Genomic DNA, 13878 nt, shown 5'->3' with positions numbered 1-13878 from the left:
CTGATTCACTTTCCTGTGTACAGTGTTCAAGATGTGCCGCACTCACAAGCAGTCTTACAGTGAACCACAGGACTTAGGGAATTATAAGTCACTGTTCACGTCTAAAGCCTACATGAATCATTTTTCAGCTAACTTAGGTCTTCTCCTTCCATGCAGTCCCAAATAGATAAGATGCCATGCTAGAGAAGACCCCAGTACTACTTGTTGGCTTTAGAAGGTTCCTTTCAATAGGGGTTGGCTGTATTAAAGAGCCATTTGTGCTTTGTTGTCAAGGAGAACTTGCCAGGGGACCTAAAGGGTCATTGGCCTCCACTTAGCACCATATAGTGTAGCAGATGCTTCATGCCATGTGTCAAGGAAAGGGTTTAATGGTGTGTCAAGAAATCCCAGCCTCATCGCTTTAATTTTACTAATTTGCTGCCGTCTAGCAATGAGTTGCCATTTTATTGATAGGTGGGCTTTTACTTATATGTACCAGAGATGACGGCAGGAGGCAATTAAAGAAGCACTGCCAGCGGCATTGCATATTTTACTCCTGCTTTTCGTAACTCATCTTTCTAGGTAGAGTGAATTGGTCCTTAGAAAAGAATTAAACCCAGAAATGTAAATTCCTTGAGCTTTTAAAATTCCATTTGGCTTGGTAATTGTGAATGCATCCATTTATTTTAGAAAATACCCTAGAATTTCAAGGAGCAACAAATTTGTCAACTTCTTTATGCACTACATTACTGAAGTGTTATGATGCACAAGTACCAGATGTGACCTACAAACAGTTTTAGGACCCTTCCTCAGAGACAACATGCGTCGTGTCTCAGGAATAGAAGGATACAGAGAGTAGTACCTGGGATACTTGTTAGAGAGAATGTTCCTTTGCAGTTATCTTTTGTGATTCCTTATGTTTCAAGTACACACAGCATACAGTCTGGGGAAATACAAAATACAGCACAGATCGCCTGAAGAGATTGTAGGTTAAGTTTTAAAGCACTAAAAACCTCAACAGAAAGGAAGCCCTTAGGATGAGATTCTCTGGGTAGCCAGTATGTGACTATCTCAGGTTTTACTTGGTAAACAGGATGATTTTGTAAGACAATTTGTTTGAATTTAGCCACTCTTTTAACCATCATGGTGGCCCTACAATGTGATTTTCCTTCCTCTCTCTTATTTAGACAACTGTGTCTTCAGTGCTATATAAATCATCTGAGTTAATCTGAGAAGTGAAGGTTTCCAAGAGCGGCCACACCCTGAAGGCATGGCATGTGAGACAGAATGCATTCTATTTTAGGAATTCTTCTTTTCATCCGAAGAAAATCCCTCAAAAAGGCATGCCTAGCCATCAGGACACCCTGGATAAATGGGAATTTATTATGTCATCTTGACACTAAAAAATACTCCATTCTAACTGTGGTTATGAAGTGGCTGGTGGTACTTTGTTTTCAGGGTGGATAAATGGATTTCACTACTACCCGATAGCTAAGGAAATCCTTTATCCAAATGAGAACATCAATGCCTATTTCTTATTTGCTCCATTTCGGTGAGGTAAGTTTAATAGCATTTACACTGTGAGAGAATGGAAATCTCTGAGAAAAAAAAGGAGCAACAACATAAACCAAGATTAAAACTACCACTTAGGGAACACTTTTTTTGAGGCCATTGGGATTTTACTAAACAGGGTTTTCAAGACTTGCTGATACCTCTGTTTCCAAAGAGAAATCTTTGTATAGCTGTCAAGTACTGCGTATGTGGAGAGCCCAAGAAGGCAAATTTGTGTTGGACCAATTGCATGTGAACTGCCTAGATAGTTTGTGCAGATGCAGACCAGGTCTATAGCTAAGGTTTCATTTCTCCTCTGTCTGTAAATCTCTGATGAATCACCAGAGTCCACTTTGTCTGGGAGGGAGATAGCTAGGAGAACTAAAACGTACAGTATCTCATCTTTAGTTTCAATGTAGGAAAAATTGCAGACAGGATCTTCTGTTTTAACAGCATTTAACTGTGGTTTGGTAGATAGAAATTATGAAGAGGTAAAACTGTGCTACTGAGAAGAATTATTGTGACCTGTGAAATAAAAGTCTGTGAATCACCAGTGCTCATAAGCCAGATTTTTGAATCTATCAGAGCCGTTCTATCTGGGTTATCTTTTTATTTATTTATTTATTTATTTAGGACATGGGTGTACTGACTAATGAACTGTTTAAAATGAGGCCCACAGAAGACAGAAGCAAGAGTGTTTCTTTAACAATGTACTACTTATTCAAGACCTGCATTGTATTCCCATTCATTTTGACACATGTACATTTAAGTTTCTTGAAATCTGAACCGTATGAATATATAAAGTATCTTTGTATGTGTCAAAGGGAGATTTCTTAACACAAGCTTTCAAAGTAATGTACCTTTATGAAGTGGAATAATTTTAAGGCCGTTAAATCTTCCTCACAGAATGGATCACTGAAGTTGCTCAGGTCAGTGCCTGTTAATTCTTGTCTCAACCAAATGGCTTTGCTTTAAAAAAAGGCAAAAATAAAATCAAAAGGACAACAGATCATTGCCTGTTATTGAAACATCCAACTGCTCATAATCTCACTGAAAGGTCCATTATGTATTATTTTAGGAGTGGGAAATTAAATAGATGATGCTATTTGAAGAATTAGAACTTTTAGGACATATTTGCAAGTTTCCTCACATAAATATACATCAATCCCATCCTCACCTTGTTTAAATTCCAGTTCTGGAGTGAAGTTCTGTTCTGGGTAAAGCAAATATTTTTACTGCTTAATTCACTAGGGTCAAGACTCAGCTGTTACCATTTGGACCAAGACTGTCTTTCTCTAGAGCAGCTCTGTGATGGAAGCAAGTGTTCATGATGAAGTAGGACAGATCCAGTGATTTATTACAAGGTTCTGATGCAGGACAGTAGCTTCTTTCAAATACAGATACTTCTTAATAAAAAGAAACACTATATATGTGAAAGAAATAAGGGAACCATTCTCATTATAGGAATATGTAACATAATTAGGAGGAAGAAAATCTGCTCTGTAGAGAAGCAGCAACGAAGAGAGGAAAACCCAATAAATAAAAAAAGGTAATGGGATCTGAACAGGCTATGGAGTCATATCTAACAACTGCCAGTAATGGAATGTTTGAGAATAATATCGTAGCTGTTACCTGGTAAATCGTAAGAAATCTGAGAAATGGAAAGATCGAAATGTAGCAGCTAGGAGCAATGCCAAGTGCCATACTGTGTGTATCTGCCTGAACAAGGAAAACGTAGAATGCTAATCCATTAAAAGCTCCCATAAGGATAGTAACCTGAATTAGAGCAGTGATTTCTGAACTTTGGCATAAACCTTGGAGCCTACTAGATCTCAGAATATGAGAATGGGCTTGAGCTGCAAACTGAACATCCAGGCTTTGAACACATGATTTTTCTGGATCACCTCCATTTCAGCCATTGGAGTAACATGCAGGAAGCAGAGAATAGATCCCCTTAGAATAACATTCTCTAGTGAAGCAAAAGCAAAGTCAAAGTACATGTATTCTGTATTTGCCTCCTCTGAGGCCTCCCAGAGTAGAAGATAGCATGGAAAAAGCAAGGCTGGTACTTCATCCAGCTGACAGAAAGTCCCCAGGGTGTGTCGTTGGATGACATATGTTTTGTTATTACCTAGGGCTTTAGCTTTTGTTTGGGTTTGTTGATTTTTTTTTTTATTTGTTTGCTTTTTGCTCTGGAATGAGCAAGTAATTTAAAAACTGTTTTAAAGAAGAGAGGGGAGTACAGTTTGAATTATCTGGATTTTTCTTTTCCCTTTGCAAGAAAGCCTATGGAATTTGGCATCTTAACCTGGCCTCGCCTGATGTGATCGCAAACACAGTCAAATTTTTATTAAAATGTTTTGAATCTTTCAAACATGATATTGATAACTGGAATGGAGCAAAAAGACAGTAGCATCTGGTTTTAATGAATGTGGTCTGCTTATACTTGAAAGGAAAACCATGCAGGAAAAGACTGGAAATTCTTGTTCAGAGAATCAAAGTGCAATACTGTTTTTCAATACCTGACATCTGTATGCTTAGAATGACCTGGGTGACTTCACTCAAGCAATTGTTCATATTTTTTAGATTAAAATGCCATATTTGGATCTGAAATATGTTTTGTGCTTTTTCGTTTTTTTTTCTTTTACTTCTTTCTAGTCACAGTCTTAACAAAGCTCTTCGCTTTAAGCTCTATGATATCTTTGTAACTTGGCAACCTCCTCAATATAGTATATCAAACTATTTTTATGTAGAAGTATGTGTTCCCATTCCTATATTTCAGTCTAGACAAATAGGGCAATCCTTTGTGGAGATGTTTTTCTGCTCTGTGTATTAATATCTGAAAGAACAGAATTACTTGAAACAACCTCCTAAACTGCAGACCCATGTAAAAGCCAACTTAAGACATATCCTGTCTTTTAAGGGAAAAAAGAGAACACGTTGTCAAAACAGATTCTGCCATAGGCCTCCCTGCCTCACTTCAGCTCAAGTTTGTTAGCAGCATTTCAGCCCAAGCTCTTCATGGACATGCTGCACACCATTAGACTTTGAAAGCTTTCTAGGAGAGTAGTACTAAAGGAATATATTAATACAGCTTCCTGCATCTTTTCTAGGAATCCATATTGCTTATGTGAGGTGTGTAAACTTGTTTGGAAATGCAGCCTTGATATCTGCTTAGGTTTTTTATTTTGAGTTCTCTCCAGTCAAGATGATGATGAAGAAGAATTTTAGTACTCAACTGCTTTCCCTATCGCTTATATCAACTCAAGGAAGCAGTCACTGAGGTGCCTAGTCATAACAACATAAGGCTGTGTATAATCACAGAAAAGATAGAGTGGACACTTTTAATACCACAGAGAAATTGGTATGGTGAAGAATACACCAGGTAGTTGGAAATGTTAATTTAAATTTAATTTATTCCACTTAGTCCGTTCCACTTATTTTAGCATAGTATTGTCTGTATACAAGTATTTGAATTAAATGTTTGCAAAACAATAAATGCTTTTGACCATAAACTCCTACCTGTTGACTATATTTTGAAGTTTTAACTCATTTTTTCACGTGAAAGGTGGAGGATAAGTGCCCCAAGTAGTTAGCATATCTGCATTCATAAAGTTTTCAGCTTTTAAAGCTGTAGGAAAAGTGGCTTTCAGTTACCACTAATAGCTTCTTGAAATACCTTTATTATAATCCCAAAGCTGAGAAATCAATGGGGTTGACCAGTTTGATTAAATAGTTTTAAGTCAAACTATTGTAAAGTTAGCCTTTAAAAACAAATATGCTGCATTGCCTTTGACCATTTACAGTTTTTCTTTGGCTCCACCAAGCATGGTGATGTCTAATCAGAGGATTATCAAGTAGACTAGAGAAATATAACAAAGTTCTGTGCTCTAGTAAATATTTGTGTAGCACAAGCCTGGAGAAAGTCCATGTTATATTTTACTGTTGATAATTTAATAACTCTGTGGCACGCCTGAAATTGTATAATAAATGTCAGGATGTGTCAAATGAGGTATCTTGTAGAATTTTATAACATCGTACTTAAGATGAGGTGCATGCATGGGTAGGTAACACCACCATTGGAAAATGAGTTTTGCAATTAATGCTTAGGGCATTTATTTGAATTTTGTCAAGAAATTAAGTGGGCAGTGGCCATCCAGTTAATGACAATGTAAGTGACAAACAGAATAACTCATACAGAAACAGTCCAGTCCGTCAAATGATCATGAGACCAACCAACAGATTTCATAGAACAGTCAAGAGATCTGTGATTTCCTCTTGCTACAGAAAATAAACCATAGTGTAAACGATTGGTTAAATTAACTGAATCTGTGTAGCTTGTGTCTAAGGGATAGCATACAGCATGCTGTCTGCCACAGTAGTTTGTTTGCACTGAAATTAAGCAATAATGATAGAGGCACAGAGCATTTCCTGGGGATTAATGACCAGCTGAGAAAAGTTGATGGCCCAAAGAACAGCTCCTGGCCATTAACCCCAGCCAGGCATTAATCCAGAGGAAATGCCCTGCCCAAAGATCTTTATTACTCTTAGAAAACAAAAAAAAAAAAAAAAAAACCAAACCCATAAGGACCTAAATATGTGTTCAGGGTGGTGAAGTTTCAAATCACTTTGTTTGTGCAGATTTTGATAAAACAAATACCTTACCAGTTATTTAGCTAGAGTGCTTGGTTCTCTCTGAAGCATCTTGATATCATCTAGACCTACAGAACTGAAATGAGGCTAACTGAAGAAACATGACCTTGTTTTCACCTTTATTGTTTTTTTTCTCAGTATGGAAAACAACATATGTTTAATTCAATTGTGATTTAATTAAGGTGACTGTGGACCTTAAATAAGTAACTTCAAGTAGTCTGTATCATGTTAAGTATTGAGAATAAGTACTGACAGAGCACCAAACAGATCTAGACACCATTCTTGTTATATTTAAGCCTGTCTTTTCCTGATGCTGGAGGCAATAGACCATCTATACCTTGACAAGCAAAAACAGTTGTAAATGTGAAAAGTACACAATAAATGATAATTTAGAAAGTATATTGGATTTCTTGAGGTAAATTGAAGACCAAGTTCTGGGATGTTGTTTCCTCTGAATTTTCCTGAGCTGAAGAGCACTTCAGGAAACATAAAAAAGATGGCTGATCTTCACATATAAATTTACCTTCTTCTCTACTGTGAAGCAGGATAACCTCTGATTTGTGGCCTTTAGAAAATCTGTAAACCTTTTTTCAGAAAACAAACTACTGATACATATACTATCGCAATTTGTATTCAGTAACTAAACTGATCCAATGTTAACATAAAACATGAACTTACTTTATTCGTTTACAGATAGATAGAAATTTTGCTTTCTAGACTATGCTATCAGTAAGATTAGATTGTTGAGCTTATGCTTGTATCACTGGTGGATCTGGGGAACTTATATCAGTCAGGACTGATAAGACTTAATGGTCTACCTCTAGCCAGCTCTTAAGGGAGATGAAAGGCTGGGAGAGAAGTTGCAATGAGGCAGCTTAGCTTCATGATATATACTAACCTATAATATAAGTCCATGCAATGGAGATATACTGTAGCATAACTGGCACATTTACACACTGGAAGAGGTTGCCCAGAGAAGTTGTGGCTGCCCCCTCTCTGGCAGTGTTCAAGGCCAGGTTGGACAGGGCTTTGAGCAACGTGGTCTAGTGGAAGCTGTCCCTACCTGTGGCAGGGGGTTTGAAACTAAATAAGCTTTAAGGTCCCTTCCAACCCAAACTATTCTATGGTTCTTTGATTTTTTTTCCTTTTCTTATTTAAAGACAGATTTGTGTAGTCCACATAGTTAATAATGAAGAGTTAATTTGCAGATAAAAATCTCTTTATAGGTGAATGTTAAGAGTTTGGCATCAATTTAAGGAAAATAAATTGTTGAAGATAAATGTGCAAAGAGAAGCTGAGGTAAGATGTCCTTTTTTTTTTTTTTTAATTCCTGTGTAACTTCAATGCAATCCAGATTAATTTGCTGTAAAGATACATTGTGATTCCTGTATCTAATTAGTTTTACGCCAAAGTAATAAGTATGATGCATTATTTTCAAAAGCGCATGTAAAACTATACTTAGCTCTAGCTGTGGGAAGATGTCCTGGAGGACTATAGTGACAGTGGCTTACTACCAATAAGGCAGAAAACTGAAACTCTATTCTTGCATTTGCATCCATTTAAGTATGTATATGTGGAACAGAAATCTTCTAATAAAGAACTCTTCATTCTAACAGGCAAAGTTAGAAGTCAGTGCAACTGATAGTGTGGCTAGAAAAACTCTGACTTCAACTAAGGTGTTATTTTGAGGAGAGAAGGTAATTAACCTTTGGAAAAATGCACAAACCCAATGACTGTAATAGATTATCTGGCACTGAGCATTTTAAAATTATACTTTATTTTTTACTTCTATCCATTTATTTCTAGAAGATATGCTTTATTTTAAACAAGTTAAAATCTGGAGAGACCTTGGTTGATGTTATTCATGAGATCAGACACTGCAATTGCAGTGGTTTGTTGTGGCCTAACAACCTGCTTCTAGCTTGTTGCATGTTACTGAGAAAATTTCTTTCTTTCTATTCTTTAATGTTTCCATTTCTAAAAAATAAAAAATAAAAAAATAAAAAAATCTTATGAATACTTTCATTTTATTTGGGTTTCTCCAAAGGAAAACAGCCATATAATGTAGGAATATTTTTTTATAATAACCGTTGTATATGCCATTGATATGAGGATGTAGCCATTAGTCAAACGGTGCTAAGAAAATATTGACTCAGAAACTTCAGTGATTATAATGCTGAAGCTGTAGAAAAATGTTTTCATGTAAATATATTTTTCAGGTTAGTAGAATTTGTAGTGGCTTTACTGGGACCAGGAATAAGTGTTTACAGTGTTGTACCTGAATATACTTGTCATCTTCTGGTAACATGGGAAAAAAAGCATTGAAATCATTGTAAAGATTTTAGGACCTGATTCAAAACCTACAGAATTTGCTGGTTTTGGTGGGGGGTCTTTCAGTTAAACTCACTGGGATTTGGATCGAGATCCTATTTTGGAATCTGTAGTCTTGTATGCATTTTAGAGGCACACTTAAACTAGTACAGATTACTGTGGAATTCTTTGTTTTCCCTGTTTTATATAGGCTACAAAAGGAATTACTTCTGTTTGGATGCTTGACATCCCCATTATTTCCTGTAGAACAACAGCTCTTGTAGATGTAGAAAGCTATATAAATCAGGGTTGTTATAAATGTAGTTTAAATCAGCATGTTGTGTAGTACAACATAGAACAGATAGTATAATATTTCTAGAAAAAAAATATTTAAAAGAAAGGATAAAGAAAACAGCTTACTTACTAATTTGAAAAGGAAACAACTAGCTTCACTTTAAGCTCTTCTTTCTTTCCTATTCAGGATACTATTCATTGGGAAAAAAAGACATTCAAGTAGTGCTAAGCCCAGGAAATATATAGTGAATGATAGCTTGGCACTTGCAAATCTAAACAGGATGTGCTATGTTTCAAGAACCACACAGATACTAAGGTACCAGCAGTGGCATTCCACACTAAGGGCCAAATCTAAAAACGGGCTAGAGCACACTAACACTGCCATTCTGATGTTCTGCAATGTGTAATTTTATATGTGTGGCCAGCAAAGTGGACTTAAAACAGTAATATGTATAGGGAGAGAAAGGCCTTGGAAGGCACTAGAACCACTAAACATCTTGTTATTCATCAGAGTGGTAAAGGCAGAGGTGAGTGTTGAATCCTCCCTGAAGACATTTGAGAGGTAAGCACTTTTTTCTGTTAGAGCTTTGCAGCAAATGTCGCTCTCCCAGTATAACTTCCCAAGTCTTTACACAATAAAGTTCATAGGATTTTTTTTTCTTTTCTTTTTTACATCTTCCAGTGGCCATGACAAGTTCCAAAACAATCAAGTGTCTATTATTAGTGCTCACACACCATGCGCAGGAAGTACAGAGTCCTTCTTTCACTTTAGAGGACTCAAACCTGTCCTCTGCTCTGGAGCAGTATAGGCTTCATAGGAAAAAAAAGGCACTAATTTTTCTATTGAACATTAGATACTGTAAATTAACTGGTTGAAGCAAGTATAAACACAGTTTTCAGACTTGGTGATGAAGTCTTTAGTCAAGCAGGAAGAGATCTAGGACCTTACCACTGCTAAAATCATCTCCTTATGGACTTACTAATTTTATTTTTCTTTTCCATGTAAACTGCATAGACTTTTCTTGTGTCAAAACTCCAGTTCCTCACCTTTTCCTGTTATGTTCTAGTCTTAGAACAGAAACCTTAAAACCTTGACTTTTGAAGAACAACTTCAGCACAATGATTCTTGTTGCCCTCCACACATATACATGCTTTCTTTTCCACCCTGCAGTGGTAACTTCCCTTGCAAGTGAGAAATCAGGATTTGAATCCTTTTAGGCAGAGGATGGAGCTGAAACTCTCCTGCCTTCATATATGGAGGATTCTGAACTTTAATTAAAAAAAGTTGTCGCCTAATGCTTTGCTATATCTTAAAAAGAAAAAGAAAGAACTCATAGTTACAATTGCCTTGATCTGGCAACCCGAGCTGGAATGTCTACAAACTGCATTGTCAGAGATCCTTGAGTTGCTGTGGTTAGTCAGGAGCGAAGGTCTGAAGTGCTCTGCTCTGTATTAACTGATGTGTTTAAAGGCAGGCATGAAAACAGCAATGAAGGCACTCAGGACTCTTAAAAATAAAACTCGAGGTGCTTTTAGAGCTGGATTATTATTTGGTGGTAACTGAATAGCCCTTTCATGATTGCCTAAGTTCTACCTAAATTTCAGTCATATTTTTCCATGGTTATTTGCATCTGACCATGGCTGCTTACTGAATAAAAATCAAAATCACACCTTGCACAGTTACCATATATGGCCAAAACCTACTGCTTTTGATTGTCCTTTGAACATCAAAGCACTAGAAAGAGCATCTTTGCTGAGTTCACCGATGTTTTTTCACAGGGTGGTCTGTAAATAGTCTAAAGGTTTGCTTACTATATTGAAGTACAAGGCCTGCATCACATGCATGCAGCCTATTTCTTTTCTTAATCGAGAATTGCAACATATTCTGGGAAAAGAAGAAAAATTTAATTTACCAGGTAATGATTTTTGTCTCAGAACAAAAAGCAGTGAGTCTGAACTGTGCCTATCTGTACAGAACATACTGACCTCCTTAAAAGTCTTTTGCAGCCTAAATGATTCTATGGTTCTATGACCTGAAACAGTTTGTCACTTTGTCTTTGAAGTAATAGAACAGATTGTAAACCCATATAGCTTTTTCTTTCCTTTTTTTTTTTCCCCAAAATATGTCATTTATGTCAGTTGTGCAGACAGGGGAACTGTAAACTGGAGCAAAAAGAGATCGAACCACAGTGAAAAATTCGTGGTTTACATACACAAGGGAACTAGAAGTCTGGCCTTTGGAGTGAGACATTTCACTATATATGCAGGGGACAGCTGAAGCAGTCAGAGGAAGCAGCAACTCACACACTGACCTTTTTAAACCCTGAGAAAAAGGTGCACTGGGTTAATTTTAAGTCAGTGAGATAAAGACCCAGAAATACAGATAGCTTCTAATAAAATACGTTCTGACTATTTATCAGGGCTGAAATAGTTGTAAAATCCTGCTAGAATTTTCTCTCAAGTAAACTCTCTCTCTCATCATCAAATAAAACATTTACAGGGACCAAGCTTGTAGCCATAAATGTGCTCCTGTGTTCAAACATAACTACCCTTTAGAACCATCCCAAGATACTTCTGTCTAACACCCCATTTTCAAATTGTGATAGGTGTTCGGAACATGAGGTTATCCCTTTCTATATATATTTTATTTCATGTAACATAATTCTGCAGGATGGCACACATTTACTCATGGGTTAAGATTATAATTGCATTTCAAAGCAGTTCTCTTGAAACATTCTAAAACAGATTATGTTCTTAAAAACTCTGTTCTTTACTTTGCATGTTTTAGTACTACATCCCATTAAAGCTCTGTTTGAAGTTACTAGGATTTGTTAAAAATTTGATAATGCCTAAGCAGATAAGAGATTATATGCTTTATGTATATATTTGAAGGATTTGTTCCAGCTTGGATACAGTGTATTAATTGGCCACCTACAGTGAACAGCAGTGTTTAATGTTTAGAACCTTTTCCTCATTGTTTTCCAGGCAGAAGAGCATGTAAGTATTCTTTTAACTAAATTTGCTAACTTTCTGGAACACGTTTAAACAATGTGTGCTACTTGTGTCATATTACATTAACTTCACTTCTGCAGACAGGTTGTATACGTATGTAATAAATAGCCCCTCAGGGATCAGATCTAGATTAACTGAGAAAAACGTACTCTGCTGTACATTAAGTAATTTACAATATCTCAGTAAACATTAGAAAAGACATGTTTGTCTCACCAGAACAGGTTAACAGTGCCTGCAGACTCAGTAATGATTGTAGAATGTTAAACTATCAAGTGGAAAGTTATAATCACTTTAAATAGTCTATTTTTTTCCCCTAAAATATCAGACTGTCTGGAGTTTGAATCCATGATGTCTGTAATAACACTAAATGTTTATGATACAGAATGAAAGTAGTAAAGAAAGACACCAGTTCTGCAAAGGATCTAAACAGAGTCACTTAAAACTGAGAGAAAGAGGCTTGGAGAGAAACTTAAGTGGGTAATCTTTTATTTAAATATTATTCCTTTCAAATTAAATTACTGTATCTGCAATCAGAGGTGAAGCATGCTTTAGGCATGCCAGTTGTATTTACATATCACAAAATCACTATAGTCTCTTTATTTCTATCAGCTCAGTTCTGCCTGGTGATTATTTAAATACAGGTATGGTAACTGTGCTGTCGCTGGCTTTGTTTTTTATTGCCCCAGTCCAAATGTAATGAGTGTTCTAAGTAAGCCTGCAAAGGTTATTTCAGAAGGCTTCAGATGCTTAACATGGGCATTCATTGCAACTCTAGAACTTATTTGTTGTATTTGCTACATGCTGTGGAAAGTAACATATATATATATAGTACAGCAAGAAATAAAAAAATTATCTTTTCTTCATGTTAAATCGATGCATCCCTTGGCTGCATTGATTGGCTGTATAGAAGTAAGCCTTCCCACGCCCTAAGAAAATAGTACTCACCACATAGCACTCATATAAGCTTAGGATAAACTATATATTATAAGAAGTGCAGTGATTTCAGGATTTAGCCTAGCTGCCATGTCTTTGATACACAGAAGGAGATAGAAAGTAGTCTAAATTCCAAATGAGGAAGCATGTTTAGAATTCTGTCTTAATTGATCATTTAAGGACAATCATCTTAATTGTTTAATTACATTATTTAACTGTCTTAAAGTCAGGCAAGAGGCCCACCAGCATAGAGAAATAACAAACTGTAGTAGGAGAGTGGCTGGAGCAGAGGACCATAAGCCCTGGATTCTGGAGAAGCCATTTAACTCTGTTTGCTTGTCCTGAACTAGAAATAATAAATACTTCATTATACTCAATTATTGGAGGTCCTAAGACAAGAAGTGCTGTATTACAAATAATTGTTATTATTTCATTATATATCAGCTTTGCAACAAAAACAGCTGAAGGCTTTTGTGCATGGGATAAAGGTAATTCAATACACATTTGTAGGAATGTCTTAAAATATATATTAATTGCATATAAAAATGTTAAGGCAACTGAAAAGCAGTTTATGCAAATGTTCATAAACACTGTGGCTATCTGTAGAAGAGGTATAATTAAGTTAAAAACCAAGATGTCGTATTTACTTAGTCACTTAGTCTGCTCTTAGAGAAGCAGCTTGATTCATTGTACATGTACTGTTTGGGTGGAGAGCAAAAAATATTTAAAAGAAGACAGCAGAAGCAAGAAGGAAGAATGAGAGAGGGACAAACCTTAAGTTTAGTGAATGGAAGGACTGGCAAGGTATAATCCTGTTAAAGTGGTCTCAGTTTAATTCGGAATCCCTGAGTGCAGTTTGTTTCAGGTAGGCCTGACTCTGTATGCTGTTCTAGTCGAACTGTCTATAAAGAACAGTGAAAAAAGTATAATCCTTTGTTTTCTGTTTAAGGACCAGACATAATGACAAATATGCCAGGCTTTGAGAGAAGTGTAGAAATGGAGTTCAGTGGAATTTGCCTACCGAAGCTTTGTACTTATCCTCTGCAGAAAGGTGAATTCTGTGCTTTCCTTGTTTACCTGTTCCTTTCAATCCAGGGAATAGTTGGAATCCAAGAAACAAGTGTCATATAATGCCAATAACTCATC

The sequence above is a fragment of the Lathamus discolor genome, chromosome 1, assembly GCF_037157495.1.
Source record: "Lathamus discolor isolate bLatDis1 chromosome 1, bLatDis1.hap1, whole genome shotgun sequence".
Taxonomy (NCBI): Eukaryota; Metazoa; Chordata; class Aves; order Psittaciformes; family Psittacidae; genus Lathamus; species Lathamus discolor.
Note: the sequence above shows the minus strand (reverse complement) of the source record.